Source organism: Lycorma delicatula, chromosome 9 (genome assembly GCF_047948215.1).
Source record: "Lycorma delicatula isolate Av1 chromosome 9, ASM4794821v1, whole genome shotgun sequence".
In the NCBI taxonomy this organism is placed as follows: Eukaryota; Metazoa; Arthropoda; class Insecta; order Hemiptera; family Fulgoridae; genus Lycorma; species Lycorma delicatula.
In genome coordinates this window covers 100,542,657-100,569,946 of record NC_134463.1, presented here as the reverse complement: position 1 = coordinate 100,569,946, position 27,290 = coordinate 100,542,657, and the positions used below count along the sequence as shown (strand labels likewise).

The window sequence follows — 27,290 nt, the reverse complement described above, 5'->3', positions numbered from 1 at the left end:
GGATAATGGTGTTCTTTGGTGGTTAGGATTCAATTAAGTACACCTCTCAGGTATGGTCGGTCTAAGTCTACACAAGACTACACCTCATTTACTTGTACATAACTCATTGCACCACGTTGCTTATTGTTCACTAGTTAAACAGATAACAACGTACAAATTAGGCATAATATATTTAAGTTAAATAAGTTATTGTTTCTATTTTACTATTTGTGTGTGTGTGTGTGTGTGTGTTTATATATATATATATATATATATATCTTTAAATCTTCCTTGAATTTATTATTAGTACTAAAGACAATATTCATTTTGTCATGATTAAAGCTGACCAACCAAATCGTGAATCAGTAATGTTACTTAAAGCAATATAAAGTAACGTGAAAATAATTTACAATTATAACTCCACTCAATTTTAATCCTGGATCATGAAGTATCACAAAGCATCTGTCATGTCGGTGATTATAGTCATTACATTTCTGAAAAAAAAAAAAATAATAATAATTTTACAACTTTGTTACTACAGTAGGTTTTCAAGAATCTAGTCTCTAACTTTTACTATTTTAATTATATTTTAGGATCGCTTTTGAAGGTTTGCTAACTAATCGTACAGAATTGCCGGTTACGTAAACAATAAAAGTAAAATAAATACTTATAGGTTAGGCTATAATCTATTCAAATTAAAAAACATATGTTTGAATATTTTAGAGCCCGTGCATCATATAAATTCTTTCTAGTAAATATTTGATACACTATTTAAACTTAGATAGTAAATGTTAAATTTCAAGGACCCTAATAAAGGCGATACACGTTACTTTTTTGATGAAACGTTCAACAAAAGAAATGAAGAACAATATTTTTGTTAATAATTACATAAAGTATAATAAAAAAATGTAGGTTCACAGGGGTCTTTATAAAATAAAGAAGAAACCTTTACTCAATTTCATATCTGAACATACTGCCCACCAAAAAATCGGGAGATTTTTGTAATGTTCATCGATACGAGTTAAGAAATAATGACATTTGATAACACTTGTATAAATAAATTTTGAATTTAATAAGTTCTTTAAACATATTAGAACAAATAGAAATTTCTTTTGAATAAATAAACCCCTTTGAATCAACAAATCTTGAGTTGAATAATTAAGCAGAATAAATAAGAACGAATAACCAAATCGCTTGAATAAGTGGAATTTTCAAATCGGTGGATGCCTTGATTAAATAAATACTTCATTATCCGTAACGCGTACTAAATTGTTTAATTCTGTAAATGTTTTTACTAGTAATCAATATTTCCGCTGTAAAGGAGGAATATTTTCATTTAACGTTATTATTAAGACTCCATCACAGATTTCCCTCTTAAAGGTTTTACATTTGTTACGTTGTTACAATTGATCTACGTAATCCTTCGACCACTCATTCCAAATAGATTGTGCAAATTTTTGCATTAGTTACCAACGGCCCAAACGATTAATAAAAATTATAGTGAAATCCGGGCCAGGAATTTAGGTGAGAGGAGATACAATAAGAAAATGTTCGGGTGTTAATAGTAGCGATCCCTCGAATCGGAAGATACAACATTTTATGGGCGAGAGTTTAAACAAGCTTCAGTTTACGTAAATATGGTGTACAATTCTTCAAAATTAAGAATAAATTCCTTATGACACAACAAATATTTAAACTTTAACACTCTTTAAGCCCGTTTCCTGCAACCCACCGAAATGCGTGGATGAAGGAGGGATGACTATAAAATTTATACCTTGGGATGTGGAAAAGGAATGAACATTGTATTGTAAGTTGTTTGATTTAAATACTATAAAAACTTCATGGGGAATTTTGTTTGCGGCCTTTAAGTTTGTTCTGTTATCGGAAAATATTTATTTGGAATAGCTGTACGAGAATTAAGGCCTGTCAATACGGCATTAAATGCTCCCCATGTTAAACCGGATACTATTTACAGATGTATAGCCTTAGTTGAAAGGTATATGAATAAGCATGTGTAATATTCTGATATGACCTTTGATATCTGCCCACCATTCCAATCATTAATAGACCACCAATATCGACAGTGCAACAAAAGAACGAACGCTTTAGACGGAGTAACTCGAACGTACTGTAATTTACCAAGTTGTTGATTTAATCTTTTAGCACTAAAGCGAAAGCGTTTTATAAGTTTTTAAATAATGATCTTACGATTGATAATCTAACATTTTTCACGTAGAGAAACTAATTGAATGCCGTCATGTAAAAGATGTAAATGTTCGCTTAAGATTATTAATTTTGTTACGTGTGGGTTAGGACGAAAGTTAAATTGGTGTTTATTATTACAGGATAACTTGGAACTCTGAAGGCGACCCCCTACACTAAGAATACCTGATGACTCTATAAATGGATCGAAATGAAATCTATCGTTCAAATTGAATGTCGCCAATTTCTAAAATAAAACGCTTTAACTGTGATAATTGAATTTGTTTTCGTAAACAGTAAGTATCATTTAATTCCTTAACGGATAATGTACCAATAATTTTTTCAGAATAATCTGATTTAGCATTATTAATGAATCAGAAGCAATAGCTTAAGTTACGAATTAATCTTGCTGATGACGAAAAATCTTCCGTAATATTTTTGAGTAACGTAAAAGCAAACGAAAATTGAATTCCTTTACGTACTACAATATCACACTTAGAGTAAAATCAGTAAATCAACTTCGCGATAGGATATCAGCAGGATTTTAAAATGAATTGACGTGTTATTATTTGGCATTACACTATTGAATTTCTGAAACTATATTAGCAACGAATACCTTCCACCTTGGTGATTCACTATGAATCCATTGAAGTGCTATAGTGGAGTCGGAATACAAATGAATTTCATCGATGCGAGTGCACTTGATTAGTCAAACGAGTTAGTAGTAAACAAGCACATAACTCAAGTCATGGTAGAGAGATCTTTTAAAGTGGTGTAACCCTAGACTTGAACAGAGTAGATTAGATGAAGTTTTTCCATTAGAATAAATGATTCTGACATACATACAACTCGCGTAACCTTTGAGTGATACATCAGCAAATCCATGAATTTGAAACGATTTAATAAAACTATTATTCTTAATATATCTATTAACGATAATGTTGCAAACTAATCTTAATTGGCTGAACAGATCTTGCCATTGGAACAATAAATCATCCATTTTCTTTATGTCAGCAGTGACAATATAATTATGTAGTCTAAATCTACAGATTATTGAGAAAACTGAACAAAGTACTAACTAGTAATGTGTCATTGAGGGACAAACTATTTGAAAATTTAGCTGAATCATCAAAAACAATTCGTAGTTTAGTTTTTAAACCTGACTTCTTTAATACAGGATGATGAGGTAAGTAAAAGATGTTTGAATCTGAAGTTAACCAATCATGTGATTTCAATTCAGATGTATAGCCTTGATTTAAAGATTCATAAATGAGATCAGAATATTCTTTGACAGTAAGATTACTTTCTCTCAAGAATATTAAGCTTACTTTCCAAACGTAAAAATCTTTGCTTGGCAATGTTAAGAGAATCACCAAGGTTCATTTCTGGCTTACGAGAGAGTGTTACTACAAATCTTCCATGTTCATTTCGAATTATGTTTTGTGTGAAGTTTGTTTCCCAACTATTTCATGAATTAAAAAATGATGTCTTCTCGAACATTTGACGTACTTATTTACTGAGACAATACTTAATAAAACGACCAGGACGTAAACAATACTTAAAATAAAACAACATTTTTTTGTTAGAAATTCTTGGAGACCATCGATATATAGTTTTATACACGTTTTACATTTATATATATATATAGAGTGATTTGAATGACAAAAAAATGACTTTTTGTGATAACCAAGTTGCTTGATTTTGTGAGTTGTACTGGTGTACTTTTGTAAGTTGTTTTAGTACCCATCGTTGTAACATTAAATTTATGTGAGTTGTTGGATGATGAGTAACACACTGTTTTAAAATCCGATTTAACAGTTACATTGTTCAGAAATTGTCTTATACTCTCAAGAAATTCAATTAAGCTTTTAAAATTAGAATTGCAAGAAAGACAATCTTTTCAATAAATTGAAAAATAATAGACAAAGACTGCATTTGAATTGAATTCATCTCAAGAATATTCTACGTATGATGGTTTAGTCTATTACTAAATCTATTTTTTTAATAAAGTAATTGCTACTTAATAATTATCATTTACGATGGATAGATTTTTTATTTGAAACCTTTAAATATAAGAGAGATCATTTCTAGAATTAATCAAATCGTTAAACATAATAAAATAATATTGTCACTCAAAAATATTTTCGATAAATGATGGTAGTTTGATCGGTGGCAATCGGTTAGGATTGGCTAAAGTGTGAGATATACTCTGATTTGAGATTGAGTTATCAGAAGTATAACAATCGATAAATTCATTTAATTTAAATTCTAAGATAAGTAAGTATCTTCAATTTGGATCCTGTCCTTTGCAACATCTTCATTAGAATTTAGTTCTTCGTTTTTAGATTAATGTTATGTATCATACCTTTGCGACAGTTCTTGAAAACGACTTTCGATGAATATCTGTCATTTATTAGCGGGTTAAAAATTTGCTAATACAAGTTTAAATCCTAGTAATGGATGATTAACAACCGTACGTTTACTATTCAATGTCGTTAAAGCCGCTTGTGTATTTTCTAAAACATAAGGCATGTTTACAAGAATAATAATAATAATTCTACTAATCAAGTGAATGATTGTTGAAATATTGATTGTTGGATATATTAAATATCACAATATTAAAATTACTTGTTACAAATTTAATACATACCCTTTCCGGTGGATCAATCTCTATGAACAATTACTGACATACATTTTAATTGCTTAGCTTATGAATCTTATAGGATTGCCGGTTGTGTAAATAATTCAAATTGAACATATATTATTTTAATATTTTACAGTCCGCCCACCATACAAATTCTTTCTACAAAAAAATTTGTTACGTTGTTTAAAATTTTAGATAGGTTTATAATTATCAAGATATGATGAATTATTCTCCAGATTTACTTTTTACGATTTAATTAAAAGTAAGAATAAAAAGTAGGTTTTTGAAAATATTGCATAGTTTCTTTCATAAAAATGGAATCTGTTCTCTCCTTTAAGCTACATCTTAAAGGAATTAAAAAAGAACTACCTAAAAAAAGAATGACAAAGATTTTTTGCATTAATTAGAGTTTTACAAATATTATATTGCTAGATTAAAGATTGATTAATAAATTAGTTTAGTTTAATTAAAAACAGAAGGTTAAGTTTTCAATGACTTATCTTCTATTTTATCTATAATATTTATGATAACGTAGTAGTGAGTTTGTTTTGCATTCAGGAGGTTCTGGTTACAAATACCAATCAGTTTTTGCATTATTTTCAGATGATATAAAATCAATCTTATTATCAATTTACAGAGCTCGAAGAATATCAAGTTGAAATCAAAACCACGGCTATCTTTGATCCCTAAATCAAGGAGGTTGCTCTATATATCCGAATAATTTCTAGATATCACACTAATTAATCGGTCGACAGATAGAATATAAAATTGCAATGAATAAATCTTACCAAAATTGAACCATCGATGGAAAAATAATTTTATTTTAATTATTATGAGAATATTTTATAATTTTATTAAAATATTGTTTAGTTAGTGCTAAATTTGTACTAAATTATTGAGAATAACGACAGAAACTTCAGAGAATACATTTGCTGTGATAATTTTATGATAAAGTATAAAAAATTCTTAAAATCACTGTAGGTTCGTTGATTTAAATAGAAAATCTTTTTTAAATAAATAATTCTAAAGTTCATAATTCAATATAAAAATAAATTAGGATGGGTGGAATGGCTGCCCATCGAATCAGTAGTAGTAAGTTTTCCCATCCTCAAAATTATTTGTAAACACACCATCAAAAAACCCTTACGAAGTATGAAAACATTTTCACGTATAATTTAAAATATTTTAATCAGAACTGATGAATAAATAAAGCAGTTGCTTTAATTCATTCTTAACACACCGGGTATATATTCAAACGCGTAAAATGTATTTTTTTATATAGAGTTTTTTTGCAAACAAAAGAGCACAGAACACTATCAGCTAATATATCGTTCAGTATCGGTCAGTTATAGTAATTAATCAATATTTAATAAAATAATATAGGCTGTAATAAAAGGAAATCTTCAATAAGAGGTAGAACTAGCTGACTGGTTGTAACAAAGATGTTCTAATTTTTTTTTATTGAAGCAGATGATGCGTGCAATTGAAATTTAGAATTAAACATGGATTAACGATCACAGGCTTTTCAGATATTTACAAATTCATCTGTGAACGCAATATTTTTTTAACAGTTAACGTAAATTGTTCTTTTTTCATCAGTACTTTCTTTTCTTTTCTTTTCTTAGAACCTGTTTTATTATTATAATTTTTAAATGACCGTAGAATTACAATTGCATCTAGTTATAATAGAAACCGGAAATTGTTCTCGTTATCATAGTTGTAACGAGAAAGTAAAAAGGTAATCAAATGTAGATTAATTTATCGGGCTATTAATACTGACGGAAATAAGTTTAAAGGAGTGTATGAATTGAGATCAGTCTATTAGATGTTTTTTTTTATAAATCGTTCAATTTATTCATGGATGAGTGAAAAATGGTCAATTTTAGTAGAAAGTCTTGATTATTATCATTTTAATAATTGTTAAGGGTGATATAAAGATTAAATCAAACTGAGATTAACGAGACTGAATAATTATTTTTATTCAGTCTTACTGAAAACTGGTTAATATGAAACCAAAACATGTTGAATTGTTTGAATTGACTTTATGAGCTTTCTTATTTAATTTATTATTAACGAATAAAAAAAAAATATAACAGATCACAGACTGAGTCATTGATATGGTAATAAAAATAAATTATTCAAGATACTTTTCGTATGAAGGGACACGTAGGAGTACTTAACAATACACTTACTGCACAACCAGGCAGGTATAAAGTTTTATTTTTATTAAATTAGTGAATTCAAAAAAGTAAAAGTTTATTATACCTGCCGAGTTAAGTGAAATAAGTGTATTGTTTATTGTTACATCTACATCGCCGCCAAACAAGGATTTGCTGTTAATTAGAATCTAATAAAAAAATTAATGTCCTAAGATTTTTGACATTAATGTTTTTTTTTTTTAAGATAAATGGAAGTGTAAATATTAAAAGCATTTGAAAACTATTTTATGGACACAAACTAAGATGTTTTTAAACATTCATTTTCAATAAAATAGAAAGGAGTTTTTATTTTTTCACTCAAATAAATAATTTGGTTATTACATTGACGAAATGAATTATAATAATTAAAGTAAAGAAATATATATTTTATTTACTCGGAGGTCCCAGGTTCAAATCCCGGTCAGGTATAGCTCTTTCATACGCTACAAATTTCCACCGGACTAATGGCCATAGCTGTTGATGCTCGCTTTTTAATGATAAAAAAAAAAAATATTCATTTACACAAAAATTTATCCAAAATTTCATACTAAAATAATACTAAATTATAGATTCTTGTAAATCGTACAATAAAAAGCTAAAGTTATGGAAACGCATCATAAAAAAAATTAATAAAATACATACATATATTGTCAATTCTGTTTAGCGTTCTGGCAAGTCTTCAGTTTACATAGCAGGTCCTCAGTTTATAGTCCTCCATGATTCATGATTCTTTGCCAACCTTCGTGTCATCATATCTTCTCGATCTTAATTGAATCTATCATATGATACCTCTTTCTTCTTTGTTCATCTTTCCATCAACATTCTCTCAATCGCAGTCTTCAGAGGGATTCTCATCTAATCATTTGTCTAGCCAATTTTTATTTTTTCTCCTTACATTTTTTAAGCATTTGCCTTTCTTTCCCAATCCTTCACAACACTACTTCATTTCTTAATTTATCTTTCCATATTACATCTATTTTTCTCCACATCCAAATTTCAATGACCTCTAATCTTCTTTTATTCTCCTTTTCCGCACCATTAAATGTTGCATTCTATATATAGCTCTTTGCTAGTTTCATTCTTAATTCTTTGTCTAAAGAGTCGCAAAGTAAATTTCTTCATTTTTAAAAAATTTTTCTTTGCTGCAAATTTTACCCTAACAGAAGGATAAAATTAATTTTTACTTTGATATTTTTTATTTTTCTCTACGTTCAGCGTTTTTGCAGAAATCTCTGCTTCGTCAGAACAGAAACGTATGCGAGTAAATTTATATTAATAATAGAAAGATGTGTATTTACCATCTTAATCACGGATATAAATTAACGTTCTCTACCCAGATTGATGATTTTATATCAATGATTGAGATTATAGACATATTTCTATATTATTACTTTGCTTTAGTAATGTTTTTAAACTAATATTCCACTTATACATTCTGACGAAGCAGATATCTCTGTAAAATCGCTGAACTGCAGGAAGAAAAAATATAAAGGAGTAAAAGAAAATTAATTTTTAAGCAAGAATACACAGAGTGATTCGAGAAGAATATAACAAACTTTCGGGGCATGTTATAATAGTAAAAATAAAGAAGAAAGTTCAACATAGCTTCGGAAATATTTCGTTAGCGAGTGTCGACTGCCGAAACATTTTGCCTTGATTTCTGCGTCTTTGGTAAAACTAAACCTGACTGTTACTCTTGGGACCCAAATTAAGGGGTAAATAGCAGTTTTAAACAAAATTTCATTCGTAAAACTGAGAAAAATGGTCCTAGGATTATATTTTTAGTAGTTTTTAAGAAATTTTGGGTAAACAAACCAAAGATTGAGTAGAAAAATTTAATATTTTATGTTTCATGTAAAATAACTATGTTAAATGGAAATAAATACCTAAATGTTTTAACGAAACTGTACAGAATTTTATTATGAGTAAAATTATATAAAAATAGTCTACAGAAACTAAATACAAATGTAGGGATTTCGTAGTTTATTTAAAACAAATCATCAAAATATGACATATTTTAACTAAGCAAAATTTTCAATATTTTAAAACAAAACAATTATTATGTTAAAAAATTAAAAAAATACAAGCAATAAAACCAAATTACAAATAATTAAATAAACTTAACGTGTTTGTAACGCATTTAGTAAAGTTACTTTACGCCAAATATAAAATAATGTTCTTTTCAACCCCAATTTCTTGTCTTTTCCCCAAGATCTTACAAAATCTAGTAAAAATACAGTTCTGGAACTTATTTTTCAATTCTCAGGTCAAATTTTCCTAAAATCACTAAATTTACCCTTTCATTTTATCCCGAGTATTACAGTCTGGCTCAATATTAAAGAAGGAGCAAAAATCAGGGTGAAATATTTCGCTCTGATTGTTTTAAAAGACGAAACGCTAACGATTCTTTTGCGAGGCTATGTTTTATGCACTTTCTACTTTATTTTCTCTAGTAGAACATATCCTGAAATTTATTAGATTTTTGTCAGTCATTCTGTATATTTAAATTAAAAAAAATTATATTAAAATTGTAAACCGTACGGTAAGAGTCTCGCAGATATCATTTCTTCCGCTCAAAAAACAAAACTTTTTGTAATATAAATAAAACTGTTTTTAACAAAATGATACTGATATCATAAAAGGTAAGACACTACAATTCTGTTACCAAAATCTTATTAATTGAGAATTTTCTTTTAAAAAAAATACATGTTAAATATATGTAATAGAAAATAGATAAGAAACAATATTTAAGCATTCCATATAATAAGCAAAACAAATAAAAATTTGTTACAAAACTCTTACCGGCCCTATTTCATTTATTAAACTAGGAATAATCAGAATTGTATTATTTCTGTAAATGTGATATGTACGAGTATTATTTATAACTGAAATCGGACCATAAAGAGTTTTGTAACAAATGTTTCTTTTAACATGCATTTTCTTTTAAAGAAAATTCTCAATTAATAACAGATTTTGATAATAGAAATGTAATGTCTTACCTTTTTTGATATTAAAAGGATCGTTTTGTTAACAGTTTTATTTATATTACAGAAATTTTTGTTGTTTGAGCGGAAGAAATGATATCTGCGAGACTCTTACCGTACGGTTTAAAATTTCATTGTTTTTTTTTATATCACTGTATTTTGTTAGATTATTCTTTTATTTTTTTATTAATTACTGATTTTTATCTTATGGGTTTATTATTAATATTAACATTTATTATTAATATTAACATTTATTGCCTTAAAACAAATTCAATTTCACGGACAATTTTTTTTGTTGATAGTCGTATTATTCACTTCATACCATATTTTTCCTTTTTTAATTTAACTAGTATAATGAACTTTACGAAACGGTTATCCGTGATATAATATTGCACTTATTTCTTTGTAAGTGTAACCCTCGATTTTAATGGTTAAATTCGATTTTAACAATCGAATTAATTTCTGTTTTATTTATTCCTTTTTTAATAAAACTAGTATAATCTCTTGTAAACTAACACTCTTATTTTTATTTTTTTTAAAGAAGTGATGGGAATTAAAAAAATTGTTTCATCTTCAGTACTTTCATTTACTATTAAAACAAGCTATAGTACATTTTCTTTTAAATTTTATTATTTCAAGTACATTATCAAGTTTTTGTTTGCTATCTAGTGCTATCAAGTACTGCTATCTAGTGGCGCGATTCGTAAAGGTACATTAAAAAAAATTAATAAAATGACGTATTCGAGTCCCGCGGTTCATCAAATGGAAAAAAAATGTTGTCTAACAAAATTCGAGGTATTTTTTGAAAGTATTCTTTATTACTAATCTAATTGAACTGAAATATAATGTTTTCACGCTTATTATTTTATCCTGTTTTCATTTCACTGTTAGGTTAGGTCATGTTTAGAACTGTAGACGTAATTCGTGGACTTCGTCGCCTCTTACCACGAAGTTCTAATGAGTTGCCGGATAAGATATATGTTTACTTAATTCTTTAAAAAAGATCTCGATTTTTTCAGTTATCAATTTACATAAGCGATTTAAAGAATTACTTAACTTTAGATAAGCTTGCTGATTTTCAGTATCAATGTAGATATTTTACATATAAACCAACTTTACGAGGTTTTGTATTTATCAACGTAAACAAGTTACCTTATCGTTGATTTTTTCCTTTGTTTTTGATGCATGTTTTTTTTTTGTTTATAAAATTGAAAATTACCTGGATTCAAAATTAATATGAGTAAACGATAAAGTAAATTGATGGGAGAAAAGTCTTAAAATGAAAGGAAAAAATTAGTTTTACTAATCTAGTTTATTTTTCGTAACAGGTTTATCACTGTTATTTATTTATATATTCATATAAACAGTATAGGTTGGAATAAATGATGACTAATCAATAGAATATATGAAATAAAACTGACCGATGCTGGGATTCGAACTCAAGACAAAATAATGAGAAGGTATTACGACCGTTAAACTAACACGTCGGCCTATTCTCAAAGAAATAAAAATTAAATAAGTTTCAAATATTCTGTTTTTAAACGTATGCATATCTTGACGTAGGATAAATTAATTATGAAAAAATAACAAGTTTAATAAAATTTTCTATTCCTTTGGCAAATTTTATAAATAAATGTAGCTTTATAAAATTATAAACCGTAAAATCGATTGTTTGCTGTAAACAGGAAGAGATTAAATATAGGAAGTATAAAAAGGAATGATGAGAGGCTTGTCGAAGAAGAATGTGTAAAATGGAAGACGATTGTGTTGTTAAAGTTAAATTATGCTATAGAACGAAAGCAGTGCTGTTAGAATGCAGTATCTGTATAAGGGTAATGCGTAGTAGTGTTTGTACTATAACAGGCTACTATGCTACTATCAAGCCCATTATTAGGGTCATAAATAATGTTAATGAAAACCCATGGAACGTTGCGGCCATAAATTGTCAAGGTCGACTTTTATGGGGTTTGAAGTGAGTCAAGGTCTATAACCTAACCCGTACTTGCTTTGCTTGCTCGCTCGTTCGGTCTGGTCTCTGGCGCGGGCGCGCGCGCGCTTACACACACAAGCACGCGTTCTCTTTCACCGCTCGTTCCTGCCAGCCCGCCTCTTGTGCCCGACCCGACGGCAAGTGGCTCGTATTTTACTGCCCTTTTGTATAAGACCAGGGGTGTGGCGTATCGAGAGAGACGGATCTGTCGTAAATGCGCGGAACTCCTGAGCCTTTTTATCCGGTTTTGTTTTTGCCTTTCGGTTTGCGATAAAATTATGCGCAGTCGTTCCTAAATCAATTTCGTATATATACATCGAATGTAAACGGTAACTTATTTATAGGGATAAGAAATTTCACGGTCTTTTTTCACGTTATATTTTGAAATTATTTATAACCGTCCGTGGTTTTAAGAGAATAACAACGGACGGTACACACAAAACGTATAAGTTTATTCACCTACACAGAACTTTTTTTTTAATATACTCGTGTATATAAAACAATTTAACAAGCGTATAAAACTTCGAGTACCTCATATTTATTAATACATGGTAGGAGATTATTTATAAAATCTCAATGAATTGAATTAACAAGAAAAAAATGTAAATAAAAAATAAAAATAAATACGTATTTTTAATACACGATTATATTATTTAGAAATAATAACATTAAATTATCATCGTGTTTATATTCATGAGTACATAATCTTAGCTACAAAGAATAGTTACTTGCTCTTAAAAAATAAAAATATTCACACTATCAAACCAAACAAAAGAACTGATTTTGTTTGGAAGTATTGTGATGAAAACAATACAAGAGTTCAACTTACCGATAAAGGCCTTATCACGCTACAATTGCCATTTTTAATAAATTATTGAACCGGTTGTAAAAACTATCATCTCTCCAATCTATTTAAAACAAAATTAAAAAATTTTCTTTTACAAAAAAAAATTATAAATAAAACTATGTCGTTGAATTTTTAAATAATATTAATTTTAAAAAGTACGAACTTGAATTTTCTGCATTTCCAATCAATATGTATACAAAAATATACCGAAAACGTTTTCAATAATCCATTTTTAATAATGAGTTATTTTTTTGGTATTTTTTCTATTTAATATCTTCATATTTTTAATGGCTTACCTTAACGCTACTTCACGTAAAATGACGCTAATTAACATTACTTCATAACGCTTATATTTAAAGTAACATGGTTTAAATGGCAATTTTCTTGGGCGCTTGGAAGTATACCCTACCAAGAAAAGTAATGATTTCGGCAATTTGTAACATAAAAGATCCAGATACCTCCAAGTTAGTTTTATTAACAGCCTAATTTACGTTCAAAACAATTTAATTACCGACAACAAATAAAATAAAAAATAAACAAAAAATAATAGGAAATGATATTTACTTAATACGTTTAGAGTTTAATATTTAATTTTTCCAATAAGATGATACCGTTATTTTTTCCACGGCTGTATTAATATATTTGAATTACGCGGCTGGAATCTGTATCATAATGTGGGTCACTACGAAACAGATTTTGATTATGCAGGTGTATTCAAGAGATCAAAAGCCTACTCTTTTCTATCCCTGACCGGTCAGAAGCTGGTATTGTTTAATGTATCAGCTGTTTTTTAGTTTGATTTTAATGCGATTTATAGTTAGCAAGTAGGCCAGGCTCTGTGGCGCTCTGAATTGTCTCGGCCTTTCATCCGGAGGTCTGCGGGTGAATTCCGGTAAGGCATGGCATTTTCATACGCTACAAAAAATGTAATTCATCTGATCTTCTGAAGTAATACCTAACGGTGGGCCCGGATATAACAAAAAAATGAAAAAAGTAGTTAGCAAGCAGAAGCTAATTTGAAAGTACACCGATAGGTAACTAAGTTTCTATTTTACACTGTTTATCCTTTTTTTAATTAGTATGACGGATTCTGAGGAAGAAATGTCTTCACATCGATCAATATTATAGAAAATTCTGAACTTATGACTAATAATCTATCGCCACAGAAGCACTGAAATATAGAAATACTGGAATGGGCACTGCCTATGTCCAACGAAAAAGCAGATAGATGATAGATTTAGAGGTATAGTTTTCATTGTCGTACAGTGCAGCGCATGCGCATTGTACCTAACGTACCGTCCCTTCAGAAAGTGATTCCAAAAAACTTAATTGTAGTTAATATTAAGTGATAAAATCTCATAATTCTATTTAATTAATAGAAAAATTTCAATGCTTATGAATATTAAATAAATGTTGAGTTAATCATTGTATCATATAAATGTTTTTATAAAAACTTTCTACAATAACTTGAATTATGAAAGATAACTTGTGATTTGTGATGAGAGAGATCGTCACAAACTTTTTGAAGGGACTGTAGACAAAGAGAGGTATACCTCTAAATCAGCTATCTTTGTTGGCACGGATTCCTAACGCTATTGCCCATTCCAGTATTTCTATATTTCAGTGCACAGAAGTATATTGTTTAATGCATTTTTTGAAAAATTAAAAAAAATATATTCCGTAAACAATGTATTCTGTCACTGATTTTAATCAATAGTCCCAATATTTTTTCAGCCGTAGAAAAATGTGGTATGTAGCTCTATAATGGCAATTAATGCTCTCTTGCGAAGTTTCCGATGCTCATCAAGTGTCTTAATTTACTTTGCCCTCGTGCATTAATGGTTATCATTGTAGGCTCGTTGCGTTATGTACTATTTACGGTCATACCAAGTTTAAAAAAATGTGGTTCGTAATATATTTTCAAAATTTAAGTTACACCATTTACATCCGACTGTCACTATTTTACATAGAGAATATAAATTTAGTGTTCTTACATTATGTAGTTTACTGGAATTTGGTCGCTTTAGACAAAATAAACAACATGGATCGAACAATGCGGTCACGTATTAAACGGTTAGGTAACGAAAAACATATCTGGCATATTTATTGTACAATCATTTTGAAAGAATATACATACATTGATTGTTCTTTAATAATTGGTAATTAGCAAAATGAAAACAAAATCCAAAAGATAAGGGAAAACATAAGGGTTTGTTTTGTTTTATTCAACTGTTGAAATATTAGTTAATTATAGAAACGCCATAAAAAATAAAAATTCTCTAAAATGTGGGGCCCAGTACGAAAGTGCTCCACATCTTAGAAAAACTTTACCTCAAATTTATACCTTTTTAAAAGAAGAGATTACTTTAAGAAAGAAAATATGTAGTTTTTTTTAAATAAAGAAAAGCATCAGCATTTTTAATAATCAGTCCATATTTTGACAATACAAATGAAGACATATACTTTAAAAAATTGTAGATTATTAGAAATCTGATAAAATGCCACAGTTACTTATCTTTTTCTTTAGAAAATTCAAGCTGTCATATGAAAAGTTTTAAAAACCCTCTATAAATTAGTAATTTTTTATGGATTATTCACATAAGGAAGTTCTGTATGAGAATATGATGTAAATAAAAGTTGAAGCATGAGAAAGATACTAAGTTTAACAAGAATTCAAATTTATAACATTTTCGAATGAAAGACAAAGATGCCGATACTTTACAACAGGATCGTAAAATTATTTCTTCAAACATCATCAATGTACAAATTTTGATACTTTGGTGTTTTTGGTGTTTTTTAAATGCTATTTTTTATCCTTAATATTATTTATATTATAGTGAAATATTTTTTTAGAATATAAGTTACTTGTTTAACGTTCTTAATTATCCAACGTTGATTTTAGAATAAAATGGGTTTGTTGTATTTTTATTTCCAGTCGTATTAAGCAGCAAAGTAATGCTGTTCGAGGTTTTTTTTTTACAGAATCGGTAATATAGTTTACCGTAAAATAACAGTTTTATTTTTCATCATAAAAAGAAGAAAAAATGAAATAAATGTTTTAATTTTAATGGTATGGATTTTAATGAACAGTTAACATTAGAGAACTACACTTAACTCTTAAAATTTGTCAGTAATTGCAGAAAATGATAAGTTTTTTCTGTATTTATTCAAGCCAGGAAAGAAGTACTTCGGAAAACGTTGCAGTCAGTCGGTTTTTTATCCTTATGTGGTTTTTTACAAGTTATCAATGTCAGATTTCATCCTAGCTGGAAGAAAAACTAATTGTAATTGTACTATTTTGAACGAACATAATACATTCTATGATTTTTATGTACATAAAATGAAGGTCAAATCCTGTATAGCATTAACAAATGATACGCTGACTCAGAAAACGTAATAATAGTTTTTCTTTCAAGTAATGATTAGTGGAATACAATTTAAAAATGATCGAACTAAAATTATCAATAAAAAAATAAATAAATAAAACACCAAAGGAAATAGATGATTCATCCGTAATAAAAAAAAGAAGAAAATTACATTTGAATTAGTAATTAATAATGTTTAATTATTACTACACAAAAGTTACTTTGTATAAAGTATTACTACGTAATAAAAAGATAGATGTTTTATATATAAACAATTTTTATTTTTGAATCCTTTTCGTTCACAATTAAGTGAAACCAAGGATATTGGAATTAATTATTTTCATAGATCTTAATACAATAGAATAGGAAATAGATTTTTGTTTTATTAATATAATTATTTTGCACTGCATCCCAATATTATGAATTAAAAAATGATTGGTAAAAACGTCTTTGTAGAAGAGATATAAATTTTATTTAACTTTATTCTTTTATTATTTCTGAGAAATGATGTTAAATCAGAAAAAATAAAAATCGAGATAAAACCTAAAATATTAATTTTTATCTGCTTTTGATCGAATCAGAACTTTATAATTATTAATTAATGATAAAGGAAAAATAAATGTTCTCGTTTTGCTATCTGAAGAAATTTAAAGAACATTAAGAAGTAAGTTAAAACTAATATATTGATTTTTGTTTGTGAAAGTCCATTGATTGCTTTTTGAAAAAAAAGGTTTTTTTTAGACTAATTTGAGTAATTTTTGCTAATAGTCCATAATTTACATTTCCTGAAAAACAAATTAGAAATTATAATACAATTGTTGGTAAATACCGTTAACGTAATAAGTATTTTCAAGAAAGTATTACTACGTGATAAAAAATAGGTGTTTTATATTTATACATTTATTTTATATTTGAATACATTTCGCTGACAATTAAGCGAATAAAAACTATACTAATTAGGATTAACTATTTTTTTATAATTTTTAGGATGTAAAACATTTTTTTTTGTTCAACAAGCAGTATTTACAATCGGGTCCTTTAAGTGGAAACATAAGTACGTCGCTTGACAAGAATCATATGATAAGGGGTTCTTAAGGAACTCCCATAACAGGTAAATCATAATAACAGTTATCAGTAATCTTAAAGTCCATTAGAAAAAAATATTTCTGCCTAACACTTCATAGCCCACAAAAACAAAACATTAATAAATAAAAAAAATAAGAATAATATCACTAAATTTGTCGTTGTCATTTATCAAACTGTCATGAGTAGCCCGTAAGTCAAGCACATGGAGATGTTTCAACCTTCGAACATCCCTGCTGTTATCAAGCAGATTGATTGTTAAATGGTTGACGTGATTTTTCAAGCCGTTGCTGGTACTTAACACTGCGCTGTCTTATAACGTCACGAACTGTCGGAAAGGATGTAAAACTAAACGAGTGTATCTGGTTATTTATCGAAGTAAGCAAAAAATTCTCAAAGAAAGTTATCTTTGAATTTTTAACTAACTACATATTTTATTGGTCTAAACCATCCGGAATACATTTAGTCAAAACATAAATTAATTATCCCAGGAACACCCATTTGAATGGATTATTTGTCAATGTATTAATTATTTATTTTCATAAATGAATTTAAAAAATATTTTTGAAAAAGAAACATAACTCTACTAATTTTACTGGGGTTTTATTCTATTTATGATGCGGAGGGGTAATTATTTGGTCGAGTTTGAGACTAAAATAAAAAAAAGACATTTAAAAGAATTCATAGGCTAAGAAAAATTCTAACTATAAATTATATTTTTAATTTTACGTTTTAAGTATGGAAGATTATAAGTTTAAGTTGAAAGTAATTCTTTCAAATAACAACGTTTCAAGTCAATTTTAGGAAACATTTAATAGGATAAAAGTTTGATTTTTAATTTTAATTATCAACGACTGCAAAAACTTCTATACAATCCTGATACGATAAAAAAGCAATAAAAAAAAATGAATCTCTCCCAATAATAGATATTATTTTTGTAAAAAAATGTTAAAAGAGCTCTGTTTTAAGTTCATTGACTGTTTAATCATTGACTAGTTTCACAGTCAATGATTATGTCGCTAATTTTTTCGTTATTAGTTCGATACCAATCAAATAGGAGTAATTTATTGAGTGAAATCGTACGTAATACTGAATTATGTGGGAAATATGGTACCGAAAATTATTTTTTTGAGACCCCCTCGGTACTTGATTTTCCTTAACGTTTACGATAATCGAATATACATTAAAAAATAACTGTAATATAATGTAAACGTAATAAATTTTTATTATATTGTATTAAAAAATAAATAAATAATTTTCGTTAAAATCGAGTTCTATTGGGATTAAATATACCACCTATATACCCCCTTAATTTTTGTTTTATTTTGTTTTTTACAGTTACTGAAATTATTAAATCATTTAAGTTTTTAATTTAATAATAATTTTTAATATAATTATTTTTGAAACTGAAAACAATAAGATAAAGGTAGATTGAGTTCCAAAGTACTCCTTAATTTAATAAATAAATAAATTTAAGTCGGGTGTTCCTCAGGATCGATTGTAGGGCTTGTTTTATTTCCTGCCTTCATAGCGGACGTACCGACTACGGACAGTGTCACTGTTACTTATTTTGCCGATGAAACGGCAATCTTGGTTTTCCTGGCTATCCAGGCTGTCGATATTGCCCCAACTCAAGTAGACTACAATCTGAATACCAAATCAAGTAGACTTCAAGTAGACTACAATCTGAATACCAAATCAATGGAAGTCAAGATGGGAAATTAGGATTAGTCAAGCCTAATTGTCACGTGCAATGTGACATTTGCAATGAGGAGAGGAGACTGCCCGCGGATCAATCTCGATGGCGTTCTCAAACCACATGTTCAAAGTATACGGTGTTATGGTCTTCATTTTGATCGTCGTCTGACATGGAAGGTCCTTGTAAGAGAAAAGAACTGGATATTAAGTTTAAGGAAATATATTGGTTGCTGAGCAAGAGATCACAAGATTCACTATTCAACAAAAAAACTATTGTACGCAATTCTGAAACCGATTTGGACTTATATGATTCAACTTTGGGGTACAGCAAGCAGCGGTAACATCGAGATTTTTCAACGATTCCAAAACAAACAGCTCAGGAGTATTACAGGCGCCATGGTTCGTAAGAAATAGTGAAATCCATGAATATTTGGGTTGTCCGTATGTTTGAGAAGAAATACAGCGGTTCGGTACAAAATATAAATCACAGCTAAACAACCTCGTGAACTACTTTGGTATTAACATTCTAGACAATAGTGAAATCGTTAGAAGACTAAAACGACTCCACGTGTTGTACCTTGGTAATTTGTGGTGGAACTGCATCAACTTAGTGTTACACATCATATTTATATTTCACTTCGTTCAGCTTTTCTCTTGTTTATGAATTCTTTGACCTAACTTTATACGCGTACTTATATTAAATGTTCTGTGTAGGAATACTAGTATGTAAGTTTGTAGGACCTTCGATGGAAGTCTCTCTGCATATGATTTTATGTGATCCCAAATACTTACGTTTTCTGTAATAGTATAACCGATCACAAATTTTTATTTGAGGTAAAAAATAATATATGTATCTATTTTTATAAATTATATGTACTTTTTTTGTGTTTTTTGTTTTGCTTTCTTTAAATAAGTAGTCAGCAGACTGGTTTACTGCTATTCCTCATTCCGTTTTTTTTGCGATCCTTATAACCTTACCAAGTTTACTAAATTCTAAACTCTAATTACCTGTTTTACATATTAATTTACCTTTGCCTTGCACTACATTATTCACCTTCTCCAACATCCATAACCGCATCAACTCATTTCGTTGTCCACCGACTAAGTTTGTCTCTTTATTTATTTCACTAAAACAGAAACGAAATACATAAATTTATAAAAAAGTACTTCATATCAATGATTTTTTTCTTAAGGATTTAAAGAAAATAAATTTTAACATTTTAAGTTTAAATGTTAAAACAAAAATGGTTATGCAAAAAGTAGGCACGACATATTTTAGGAGAAAAAACTGATACCCATTAAATATACTGTAGAATTAGAAAACCTCAGTTGTACAAATTTTACCAATGTTCTACATAAAAGGTTTTTCAAGACTTTTTCCAATAAATTTCATTAAAATGAAACTTTTTAAAAACTGATGGATGATTGTAACGCTTACTAAATTTTACCTTAATAAAAAAAAAATTTTGCAATCGTTAATTTATTAATATTTTAAGATGAACCGTAGCATTAATACTTTCCAATTGAACAAAGAGCTTATGATTTGTAGCTGTGAAAAATAAACCATTTATCATACACTGTTTTTTGAAATGTTCACTTATAAAACCCGTATATTTTCTTAGATGATATAATCGTGTTGCACCTGAAAACTATGTATTATATTTTTTATTAAAATTATGAAATTCCTACGGTTAATAAAAACACTGAAATATAGATGAATTTCATTTGAAAGTAAAAAGATTACTCTTAATATTATTGCAAAAATGAAGCAATTTTAAGAATAAATTTTAATCGCCAAAAAAACAGAAATTTGAATCACAAAATCATCTTGATTTCAATTAATCTTTTCTCAGAAATACTTTCTACGGTTGTAATACGTCAATATAGAGTTTAGCACAATTTGGTTGCTGATTTTTTTCCCTTCAAATGCGGGAGATATAGCGCTAAAAACCTAACCGGATCAGTTATAATAAAGTTATTATAAAACCTTCTTCCGGTTTTTATCTTCTTGGGTGCTAATTAAAGACATGTTGGCTAAGTAGTGTATTTTAATGGAAGCTGTCATTACCAGATTGGTCGTGAAGAGATTTTGCTTTGTTGTTTGTTTTTGTGGGACAACGTTTAACTCGTGGATTTTCCATGTAATTTGATGATGCCTACGGATAACTATCGTGTAATAGTTGATATATAAATATATACTTATTGATTGTGATGTGTTCGGTTTTTCGTTAAGATTTCAATTAGTCAATAGATTCGGCGAAATTTTTGGATGATCATACATCCTAAATTAACAAGCGGTTAAAATTTGTGAAATCTGTCCGAGTTATGGCTGCAATTTAATGTTTTTTATCAACGACTGATTAGTAAATAGAATAAACTTACTATATCTTATAAGCACATACGATTTAATTTGTTGTTTCTATTTTTTTTTTTTGTCTTCAGTCATTTGACTGGTTTGATGCAACTCTCCAAGATTCCCTATCTAGTGCTAGTCGTTTCATTTCAGTATACCCTCTACATCCTACATCCCTAACAATTTGTTTTACATATTCCAAACGTGGCCTGCCTACACAATTTTTCCCTTCTACCTGTCCTTCCAAAATTAAAGCGACTATTCCAGGATGCCTTAGTATGTGGCCTATAAGTCTGTCTCTTCTTTTAACTATATTTTTCCAAATGCTTCTTTCTTCATCTATTTGCCGCAATACCTCCTCATTTGTCACTTTATCCACCCATCTGATTTTTAACATTCTCCTATAGCACCACATTTCAAAAGCTTCTAATCTTTTCTTCTCAGATACTCCGATCGTCCAAGTTTCACTTCCATATAAAGCGACACTCCAAACATACACTTTCAAAAATCTTTTCCTGACATTTAAATTAATTTTTGATGTAAACAACTTATATTTCTTACTGAAGGCTCGTTTAGCTTGTGCCATTCGGCATTATATATCGCTCCTGCTTCGTCCATCTTTAGTAATTCTACTTCCCAAATAACAAAATTCTTCTACCTCCATAATCTTTTCTCCTCCTATTTTCACATTCAGTGGTCCATCTTTGTTATTTCTACTACATTTCATTACTTTTGTTTTGTTCTTGTTTATTTTCATGCGATAGTTCTTGCGTAGGACTTCATCTATGCCGTTCATTGTTTCTTCTAAATCCTTTTTATTCTCGGCTAGAATTACTATATCATCAGCAAATCGTAGCATCTTTATCTTTTCACCTTGTACTGTTACTCCGAATCTAAATTGTTCTTTAACATCATTAACTGCTAGTTCCATGTAAAGATTAAAAAGTAACGGAGATAGAGAACATCCTTGTCGGACTCCCTTTCTTATTATGGCTTCTTTCTTATGTTCTTCAATTGCTACTGTTGCTGTTTGGTTCCTGTACATGTTAGCAATTGTTCTTCTATCTCTGTATTTGAACCCTAATTTTTTTAAAATGCTGAACATTTTATTCCAGTCTACGTTATCGAATGCCTTTTCTAGGTCTATAAACGCCAAGTATGTTGGTTTGTTTTTCTTTAATCTTCCTTCTACTATTAATCTGAGGCCTAAAATTGCTTCTTTTGTCCCTATACTTTTCCTGAAACCAAATTGGTCTTCTCCTAACACTTTCTCCACTCTCCTCTCAATTCTTCTGTATAGAATTCTAGTTAAGATGTTGTTTCTATATATGAGAATATTTAGGTGTGTTTATATACGTATATATTACATCATAGAAGTGTATGTACATACACGTTTATTAGTTTTGAATTTACATTTTTATTATTTTTTTTTAATTAATGGACTATACCTATAGTTCATTTTGTTTTGCTGGAGTTACTTTTCAAACTAGAATCCTTTTCTTCATCTTGCATAATATTTTAAAAATTTAACATGCTTTACATTACCATTTACTATATTAATTTTTTTCTTCTAAAAATCTGCTTGAAAATAAAACTCATCTGTAGTACGAAATTTTGTTCGTTGAAATATTTATTTTTATTTGCTTGTTCGCCTCTACAATAAAAAAATAAAGATAAATAAATTTCTGGAATGATGTACGAATACGAACCACTCAACCTATTCTTTCACTTTATTTAGAGCTAAAAAATAATTATATTATTTATAACCACAATGTAGGGAATTATTCAGTTTGGCGTTTTATTTTGTTGTATTATATGCCATCTTTGTAAATATAAATACTAATATTTTATAAAACAATGAACAGTTCTAGAACACAAAAAATAGCTTGGTTAAAGAAATTTAGACAATGACCTGGTTAGTGTAATATAACAATTTTTCATATTTTTTTATTTAATGAAATGTAAAATATTAATGCCAATAAATATATTTCTCATAAAATTTAAATATAATCGAATTGATTAATTATTAATAAATAATGTTGACAATAGCCTTAAGTAGTTTGTTTCTAGCTTTCGTATATTGGAATAGAAAACTAGATTACTGTCGTTTTCAGAAGTATATAGCTTATACCAAAGTTTTGAGGATAAATCTCTAGAGAATGAGACGCCGTTCAAGTAGATAGCATTATTAGCTATAGTATAATAATGTAAAGACCTTAACTATATCCCAGATGATTGCATTGTGCACGTGATTCTGTTTATTCCATCTAACCGTGAAAACCGTATCTTTTGCTTAAAATATTATAAAATAAAAATTTAAATAGACCTCAAAATGTAATTTACTCGTTCAGTTAAAATAAATTCGAGTTTTTAATTAAAACTACTAGAAAATATGTGATTCATATTTCACTAATCTCTGATTTCGGAAAGGTTACTTCAACAAGAAATATCTATTTAAAAATACTCTAAAATTTTATTTCATTAAAAATCGCAAATACAGAAAACCAAAATTTTAAACATGTATATATATATATATATATATATATATATAATTTTTATGTTGTTCTGCTAACATCATTCGGCAATATATGGGTGTACATTTTTTTTAAAACGATAGAAAACTTTATCTTTGTAACCGAAAAATTTTCTTTCCAAACTAATCGAAAAATCTTTTTAACCAAATTTGATATATATTTTAAATGTGCAATACCTTCAGGTTTTTTTTTTGTAAATATAATAATGATAACAAAGAGATCTCTAGGGCAAATGGTCTTTTCCATATATTGAAAATAATAATGTAATTAAAAAATATATCACTTTAGTACATAAAAATTGTCTTAATTTTTTGTCAGTTTTTTCTATTCTTCGTATTAAAAATATATATATATATATACATAAGGCATTTTTAACGCATATATATAAGGCTTTTTTTTTAACAGTAATATATAAAGAAAAACTACATCTTATATGGAGGTCTAAAAAATTTTCAGTTGTAGATGAAAAACACTAAGTAAAGAAATAATAATTATTTTTTCTTTGAAAAAAAGTTTTTCAAAGATTTTTATCCATTGGTTGAAACCTTTTGTGGCATTTTCTTTTTTTTATTTATACTTTTATATGAAGATATTTACTACCGATAAATTTTTGCACTCTTTTTGTTTTTATTCATTTTTTTAAAATTTACATTAATATTTTCTCAAAATTATAAAAATTTGGTAACTTTCCTTTTTATTCCACTTACGTTAAGGCCTGTTAGATATTCTGCGAGTTATTTAGGCAGCAATACAACTGAAGTATAAGGAGATGTTAACAAAAACTTTTAACCTGTATATAAGTTGAATAAAGGTAATTATGAACGTTACAAAATTACACATTTGGTAGAATATAATAACGCAACGGAAGACGGCACACACAAAAAAAAAAAAGGTTATTTTGAGAACTATTTAAAATGGTCGTGTGGGAATAAAATATAAAAGGTTGTTTTAGATTTTACGTTTGTTACCCTTCTTTTATTCAAGTAAGCGAGAAGAAAAAAAATACCGACCGGTAATGTTTGCCTACAGTAAAAGGGAAGCATCGCTAATCAGTTTCTTGGATTGTTATTGACAGAAAGTTAACGTCATGTCACTTATAAGAAATATAATTTTTCACTTGTCTATTCAGTTGTATACTACAACAGATGAAGAAGATCCGACCAAAAACGGGGCTCAGCTTCTGTTCAGTAACGTAGCAACATAGTATACAGAGTTTATGATCAATGCCAGCCAGCTAGAGCAGAATACAAGGGGGGAAGCTCTGTTCGTATCTTCGTATAAAAAAGCAATATTTGTCATTGTCCAAAGAGAAAGGAGAAGGGCTGAGAAATGGGAAGATGCATCAAAACGTGTTTCCTCTACTACACCGCAGTTTCCATCCCCTATCAGAGGGGTGAAACATCCATCTTGCGCCCCATGAATCATCCCCATTCTCCTCATCGCCCTCAAAAACCTCACCCCACACACCCACCCTTCACTCATCCGCCATCATTTTTTTTTTGCTTCTCCACTCTTTATCTCTTCTCGACTCTCTCGCTCGCTCACCCTTAACTCCCTGTCGGGTTTCTCTCTCTCTCTTCCTTTATACCGTAGCCTACAAGAAACGTATCTTATCTTCTAACCTCCTATAGTCTGCAGGATTATTTCCTCTAGCGGTAAACAACACAGAAATACACTCTTGTTGTTTACTTAGCGAGTTACAATTTCTATTATATATTTTTTTCTCTTATTCCTTTATTTTTACGTCTACCTACGCCTTCTATCTTCTTAAATTTATATTTTTATACAATCCCACCAGGTAATATTACAGAATAATGAATAAAATACGGTTTATTCCTTATTGTATAGCCTATAGCCTACATAGATAGAATCAGTTATAATGATGCAGACGGGATATATCTGTATTACTGTAATCGGTTGGTTGCTAAAAATTACATGGATTTTTTTAGGCGTTGAAAGTAATCATTTTGAAGACTAATGGATACTTTGTTACATTAAGATAAGCGAAAAAATGAATAAAACCTAACGCAGAATAAGTATATAACTAATATTTTTCATAAATTGAAACCTAACAAAGTTTTTGCGATTACAGTAATGAGATTACTGAAATTGTAATTTTCGATGCCTAATGTGTACTGAACTTTTTTTATTTTACAGTAAATATAGATCAGATTGGAGGGAGACAGGAATGTGATCTGTTTTTATTGCACCTAAAATTTTGAACTATCCGAATGAAAACGAATGAACTAAGCGAACTATCCGAATGAACTATGCGAATTGACTACCCGAAGGACAAAATATTAAGATTCACTGACGATCTTTTTCAGAAATCAAATAATAATGTAGAAGTAATATTAATTGCAACAGATTTATTTTCAGGGAGAAATTTATTTTTTGAAAGCAAGATTAAAATAAAAAATAATAGAATATCGTAGAAAGAATGTCAATGAAAAATTAAATAATTAGAAAAAAATAACTTACAACAGAAATGGGAGAAGTTTGTTATTTTGGTAGAAGTAATGAGGATATCAAAAGCAGGCAAGAAAAGAGAGCTTTAATGAAAAAAGACGTCTGCTAGCACCAAATATTGATTTAACTATTACTCAGAGATTTTTGAAAACATTTTTGTGAAGTGTAGCGCAGTATGGTAGGGAAATATGCAATAGAACAAAAGCAATGTAATAATATAAAGGGATGTATATTTCTTGGCCGTATAATAAGCGATTCAGGATTGTTTAATTTAATGATAGAAGGTAAAACTCTATGAAAATAATAATTAATAATCATTAAACAAGCAACTAAGATAGTAAATTTGTTGAGGTTACAAAATCAGCATTTAACCGAAAGGAATGAAAAATATTATTAACCTATTAACTGATAACCTCATTCAAAAAATACATCTGTACTAATTAGGATGAATAAATCGTTACACCGTTAACGTGTTACGTCATGAATATAGGATTATTTCGAAGATAACAGTCAATATCGTCTTGTTATCACTGTTATATATGAGCTATATTATTTTAAAATGAACTTACGGAGCTTCCCTAACGGGTACCATTCAACTTATATTAGATAAAAAGAATAAAGTAATACATGTAATCTTTAACTATAAAACTACAGTTTTTTTTATACAGATTCTCGTATATAACCATAAATACTTGTAGCATCCCTGGCCCGGCTTTCGTCCGCGCTGTGTGGTTACTTGCGTTTCCCGTCGCAGTAAAATTTATGTTTTATTTCATGTTTTTTACTCAATTAACTGAGGCAGATGCAGCCAGTCGCGTCACACAAACATACAGTAACAGTGACAGTAGTTGTTTTGGTTGAGCCGCCGCGGCGTACAGCGTTGGACCCCTTAAAGAATAGATTAAAAAAAAACTGAGTGGTTTTTATATATTTATATGAAGAGT

At 28.7% G+C, this 27,290-nt stretch overlaps 1 long non-coding RNA gene across 1 annotated transcript in view; it reads right to left on the bottom strand.

Moving 5' to 3' along the window:
* Nucleotides 1–250: 250 nt before the first annotated feature.
* The window catches only part of LOC142329913 (uncharacterized), a 35,585-nt gene continuing 8,545 nt past the window's right edge, over nt 251–27,290 (bottom strand). The window contains exons 2-3 of the long non-coding RNA XR_012757621.1: nt 20,020–20,117; nt 251–473 (exon numbers count right to left, since the gene is read on the bottom strand). This is a non-coding gene — a long non-coding RNA (uncharacterized LOC142329913). The remainder of the gene's footprint in view (nt 474–20,019; nt 20,118–27,290) is intronic.